This window comes from Anastrepha obliqua, chromosome 2 (genome assembly GCF_027943255.1).
Source record: "Anastrepha obliqua isolate idAnaObli1 chromosome 2, idAnaObli1_1.0, whole genome shotgun sequence".
NCBI lineage: Eukaryota > Metazoa > Arthropoda > Insecta > Diptera > Tephritidae > Anastrepha > Anastrepha obliqua.
Genome location: NC_072893.1, coordinates 93,519,981 through 93,527,118, shown reverse-complemented (window position 1 = coordinate 93,527,118; position 7,138 = coordinate 93,519,981).

Sequence of the window (7,138 nt, the reverse complement as noted above, 5' to 3'; positions counted from 1 at the left end):
ACAAAAACACCGAATGACGAAGAGTGTATGCTCAAAATGCATGAAACATGTATGTATGTGGTGAGCACAAAATCGAGATTTGTGTCTATTGTGCAAAACTTTAATGTACAATTAACATTTTTTATCAACTTTACTATATATTTAATGAAATTACTTAAACTTTATAACGGCAGGAAGCCTTGTTACTTTTTATGTTCTTTTTAATTTATTTTTATTTTTTCTCAACATCATGTGTTGAGCAATAAATAAATGTTAAGCTTTCAAGCTAAAAGTTGAGACTTGTGCCTAATGTACAAAACTTTTATTTTGAACTCTTTTTATGCTTAAATAATATAAAATAATTCTTTAACTTTATATCGGCAGTGAAATGTTTTTTAATTTTAAGGTTTTTTAATTTTTAATTTTTTTTTTTGTAACCCTAAGTAAGATATCTAAGACTGAAGAGTAACAAAATGTGATAATAATAAAAATAAATGAAAAACAGAAACAATTGAAAATGTTGTTTTACTTTTGAATAAAGAAAGGAATAATAATTAAATTTTTCAGTCACTTTTAAAAATTATGAGCATAGGTAGTTCTGCAGCATCGATATTTTGAGTATGTTAGTCGAATCGACTAACATTGGTAACAACGTACAAAAAATCACGGTGGGCATGCAGGGTTAAATAAATTTTTTTTGAATTTTAAGTGCTAATAAACAATGTACACAATTTTTGTATATTCATTTTTATTGTTATCCCTTCTAAAAATTGTTTTTCTTTTAGCGCATCTTGAGCGCTTCTGGACGTATGTAACCCCTTAAATAATAATTACACAAAATATAATTTTCTAATTTTAGTACAGATTGAGTATAAGATAAGTCTAAATTCAAAACATTTGAGAAAAAAGTAACAAAAGTAACTTGTAAAACACTGTAAATATTTAAAAAACAAAAATCCTCATGCACACAGTTTTGCTCGGCAGTGTACATATATTTTCAAACGCATTTTTTTATTTTTGATATCTAAAACAAAATGTATAAATTGCAATTCTTTATTTTCTTGGAAACAGCTTTTACGGCTTTAATAGCCATATGAAACCTGATGACTTGTAAAGTAGTTATCTTGAATTTCTGTTCTACACCGAACTTGTAAGACAATAAATTTAAGGGGGGAGCCTGGTTTATAGGGTAAAAAAAATCATTTTTTTTTTTTCGTTTTAAGCGATTCCTAATATATTTCAGAACATTCACACAAAGTTACAGAACCTAATTCTCAATATTTCCGTAGATACAAAGCCAACGGTAGGTGAGCGTTAGGTAGTTACGCAATAGTACAATAGTAGTTACGCTATAGTACAAACTTTATCTTCTTTTCTCGACTTTTCATTTTTATGATTGCTTTGAATTGGCGTACATGAATGAAAAAAACTAATGAACCTTTTGAAATGAATCGTAGCTTGTTCCCTTCAGTATTAAATTCTGTTCTATTTGAACTAACAAAAAAGATAAAAAAAATTTTTTCAAGATTTTTATACCAAGTTGAAGTGAATTTTTTTTATAGATAGGCATTTTTGTTTTTAAAACCTCCAAAAAGTTGAAATTTTAGAGTTTCTCTCAGTTTTCTTAGTTCATCTAGAATAAAAAATCATGATAATTAGAAATCCATTTGAATTTTTTGCTTTAGATAATAATTACGAGCTGTATCTTGTACGCCAATTGGAAACTCCAGCGTTGCAGTGCTCTACTAATTTCTATGTTAAACATTTTTTCAACTTATTTTAACCAGTACAAAAATTTTTTATACTTTCTAAATGTTCATTAAAAGATAGAAAAAACTTTGCAGGGCTAAATTAATTTTTTCCTTAAAAAAAATCGCAAAGAGATGCAATTTTTAGACCTCATAAACTAGGCTCCTCCCTTAAATCTTTGCTTTGGAAAGAAAAAACTGTTTGCAGTTCGCAAAATGTAGTTTTTGTTGGTGGAACTTTTTTGGAACGCTTTGCCACAAAAGATCAACACCATTTGTAGTACATTGCGCTTTAAATATGAACGCCTACTTTTTTACAGCCTACTTTTTATTTCCCTTCCTCAAATCCTTTCTCTAAATCACCTATAGTTTTAATGTTATTAATAAGCTTTTTGGATTAAGCTCAAACACTGTAAAATAACTTATGGTTATTCGTTGGATTAATAATAGAAATACTTAGTTCATTTTGAAGAATATTAAAGGATAAATTTTCTGTAATTTTTTCTGCAGAAAAATTTTCAGCTTCTGAAACATCGACTGCATTAAACATTTTTAAAATATTTGTTTTAAAAATATTTAGTGCGCATCCCAATCTCAAAATGCTTAAGTTTTAAATTTTAGTTGAATGCGTTTAACATTTTTTGCATTTTTGGTATTGCTTTATTGCTTCAACTGGTTGTTTTGTTGAATATTGAACGCGGAACATTTTGTTTCTGATTGGCACCGTGCACTTGAAAGTGAACGCAGCTGAGGAAAATTTTAGCAGTAAATTTATAAATATTTTACTTAGAGATTTTCAAAGTGAAAGTACACTCGTTCTCATAATTCTGAAATATTGTTTGTACTTTAAGTGAAAGCACCACCACGCGGAGTGCATTTGACATGAACCGATTCTCCGCCAATCATTTGCCAGAATAAAAGAATATTTGTCAAATAATTTCACGGAGCTATTTGCTTGCAAGATAAGCGAATAAAATAAATTACTCTCTAACCCAAAGACTTCGGATCATTTCCTGTGGCTTTGTACCAGAATTTTCTCATTCTACCGTCTTCTCAATAAACTTGCAAAATGAGCTCTTTAAACCATAAGAACAAAAAAATATATCATTGCTTGTTACTTTATAGCTTCACTGGCAAGCAATATTCAGCAATACCCATAAATTAAAGCCGTCTTCGTCAACAGTACAATGGCCCTACTATCCGCCGCGCGCATCAGATACGCAAAATAACAATTCACGTAAAGGGAAAAACATTCTGCTCGTACGGTATTCAACGATTATTTAATTAATTAAGATTTATAAGCTAAACGAACAGCGTCGCCATTCAGTGAATATACGTACGTTTATGAACATATATATACATAACATATACATATACATATATATATATGTATATATACTTATATATATAGTATATACATAACATTTGTGTGTGTGTGTGTATGCACATGAAAGTTGGCAGTAACATTACTCTTCGGCATATTTTTTTAATGAAACCCTTGAAATGTTTGTGTCTTTCTTAAAAATAGTAAACTTAATATATGCCAACTTTGTATAAAAGTTTGAACAGTGGGTTTACTACCTCTATAAGATTTGAAGAAAGTTCTAGAAGGTTAAATGGTTTTAATGCTTTAACGATCTCTCTGAAAGTTTTGATGACTTTTTTTAATGACACAGCTCTACTAGGGATGCCACAGAAAGGTTGATTTATACTGTAATTTATTATTGCATGAATTGTTATAAATACAAGAAATAAATAATTACCACACTAATTAGACAGCACGGGCGCAGCAGCCACATGTTTGTATACCTTCACTCGAGCTCTGCGCATGCAACGAAAATATCCTTGTGAAATCAGCATATAATTTACACTTACTTCATTACAAAATATCGTCCACTAATTATGCGAAAAACGCAAATAATTAAGTTGGCTCTTATTTTGTTTCGAGTTTGCGAATTTCTCTGAATTTGACTATCGCAATACGAGTATGCAGCACAATTCTACGCATTAGGGTGAATCTCATTAAGCTGATTTTTTCAAATTTTTTTTTAATTTTTTCACGTGTCATACTTTTATTCTATTCTAAAGCTATATTTCATTTACGAATGCTCTAAAAATGTTTCAAGTGTCTGGCTGGCATCCAAGTGCTTCAAGCTGAGTTAAATAACTTTTATGATTGTTGTAGCGGAATTAGATCGGCATTGAATAGAAATATATGCCTACTCTGAACTGAAAAATAACTTGCTTTCAATTTTTGCTCTTATCCCTTATGTGTTTTGATGGAATACAAAACAACTTAACTTTTTAATACCTAAAGCTTTCTCATCTTTAGCATTTATCAAAAGAAATAGATCTTAGTTGAAAGATGCTTACACCAGAAAGTTATTGGGCAATGCTTTTGTGAGCTCTACATTGGAATATGACTCCATGATATGGGATCCGTTCTATGGCATCTACAATCAAGGAACTGAATGTGTTCAAAAAACTTTTATGAAATACTGCTTAGCATTTGTATTTACGCGTTCCTTCTTACAGTTCAAGGCACAAACTAATAATACTTGAAAATAGACGGGTGTTATCAGCAATAGTTTTTGTATATGATGGTTCCAATTGGGAAAATGAAATTGGTAAAATTTGATATCTCTGCTAAAACCCTTAGATGGTATCACATATTTTTTATCGATGCCTGTAAATCTAATTACGCTATGAATGAACCACTTTCTGGGTCTATAATTGCATTTTACAACCCATACTTCCTTTAATTTTTTCCGTGACCAATTCGGCCTTAGAAATGCATTACTTTCTTATTTTAAGTATTCTATGTGCACCACCGCCGTAGCCGAATGGATCGGTGCGTGGCTACCATTCGGAATTCACAGAGAGAACGTTGGTTCGAATCTCGGTGAAAACACCAAAATTAAGAAAAGCATTTTTCTAATACCAGTCGCCCCTCGGCAGGCAATGGCAAACCTCCGAGTGTATTTCTGCCATGAAAAAGCTCCTCTAAAAATATCTTCCATTCGGAGTCGGCTTGAAACTGTAGGTCCCTCCATTTGTGCACAACACCCAAAAAGTGTGCACCAACCAAATTTAGGTACACTTAGTAAATAAACAAATTTACATTTCGCTTTTTGCTTCTTTTTGGTTTGGGGGAGGGGAGGATAAAAATATCAGAAACATTCAATTGATGTCGTCGTGGGGCTCGCTCCCACTAAAACAGACCTCCCCTCTTCGGCTGACTTCCACCCTGAGACCGCATTTGCACTACATCGAGGGTGGAACCGTGATTGTGGATAACAACCACAAGAGAAACCTGCGCCCAGGCTCTCTACCTATGACGTATGGAGGTTATACGTCGGTGATAGTCTCCATTACTCCATTAAGAAGTAAATGGAACTTCGAAAGTGTGCGGTAATGTCGTGTGCATTACCGTCTTGTCTATGTATGGCCATTAACTAAAGCGTTCGTAATTGTTCTCGGTATGTCTAAGTCGACCTCCTCTAGAACACTGTTTCATGTTAGTTTTAGCACTTGTCGAGAAGTTCGGTGTGATTAATAAAACAAATACAAGTACAACTATTAAATGAACACATAACTACTTTATGCTAATAACGTAAATTTCTTTGTATTAGAGTACTTTTGTCTGCAATTTTCGCAATGTCCGGCAAATCAAAACTCACTCTCTATCACAGCGCGTAGGTCACAACGAGAGAGCAGAGTGGACAGGGGCGGACTAAACTTTACGGGTGAATTTATCGCTAGGGCAGAAGATGTTCAATGGCATTATTTATCACGTTTATATAGCTAATTCAAATATTATGATAATTTGCTGGCAAGCAATTTTTTATTTTCTCAAACTTTGACACTTGGTAGCGACCCCTAATGCGGGTAACATTAACAAAACATTAACACAAAGATTTTCGACACATTGGTTTTTAAGAAGTGAACCCGTGTGCTTCACTTGCTTGTGCAAATTATGCAATAAACAGTACAGCCTCAGTTTTGGGGGTGCTGTGTGGATGAGCATAGATCATAGATCCATCCGGTGGTCCAAATTTTCGATGACGCTGAGGCATAATTGAGGTTCTATGCCGTTAATGTGCCGAATTATCTCATCCTTTAGCTCTTGAATTGTTGCTGGCTTATCGACGTACACCTTGTTTTTTTCAAGTAACCCCAAAGAAAGAAGTCCAACGGTGTCGTTGACGTTTAGGTGTGGCTCACAGTCAACATCGGCCCTTGAAATTTAACCACCCTTTAATATTATATGGCAAAGAGGTGGACGTTTTAAAATTTCGAGCACATTAATTTGAAAATATGGGAGAACAAATAATAAACTGGGAAACCAGAAATTGGAAAACAAATTTTTTTGTGATGAGATGGGTGGATGGTGTTTAAAACATGGAATAATAGTAAGCGCGCAGTGCAGCGTGCTGCGTTATGCACTGTAAGGCGTGTACAATTTAGAGGCATCGGGTTTTAAATTGAAATAAAACAGCGAATATTCAAATAGATTGGGCAATCTTTATTACTGTTGTATAGAACCATTCATGACATTTATTTTTTAAAGATAATCCCTTTAAAATGTTGACCGCATCTGCACCGTAATTCGGCCATCCGTAAACACCAATTTTGAATGACTCCCTGGAGGACTTCGGTCGATATCTCGTGAATCACTTTATTAATGTGGGCTTGCAATGCCTCAATCGAAGCTAATTTATCCACAAAGCAGTTAGACTTTACATACAACCACAAATAAGAGTCCAAAGGTGTGATACCGCACGATATTTGTGGCCAATTCACGCCAAACGACGGCCCAGTAAACCCATTATTTCACGAGCTATGTGGCAAGTAGCGCCGGCGGCGTTTTGTTGGAACAAAATGTTTTGTAGATCACGGGCTTCAATTTCCGGCGTCAAAGAGTCGTTTATCGTTGCGCGATAGCATTCACCATTCACTGTTGCATTGACTCCAGCCATGTTTTTAAAAAAATTTTGTCCTGATGATTCCTCCAGCCCATAGGTCACACCAAACGGTTGTTCTCAATGGGTGTAATGGCTGTTCTTGAATGGCTTCGGGTGCTCTTTAGCCTTTTTTAGCCATTAAGTCAAGAATGGATATTCGGCGAGTTTTTCAAAAGCCCAATGACTAAAATTATGAAGCTTTGGAAGATCGGCGGCTACAAATCTTGGAGTCGCTGTATTTTATACCACTCCAGACCAAATTGATTCTACCGGGTCTTCGACAAAACTCTCATTCATAGCATATTCTCTTCATTCCAGGCGGTACACAACGGTTGACTACCACATTATAAAGTAAAGTTTTTCTCAATTTTGAGAAAGTTTGCCGAATAGTGCGTTCGGTAGGACGGCTATGTACACCAAAAGTTGGCTGAGCGAGCGTTGATTTTC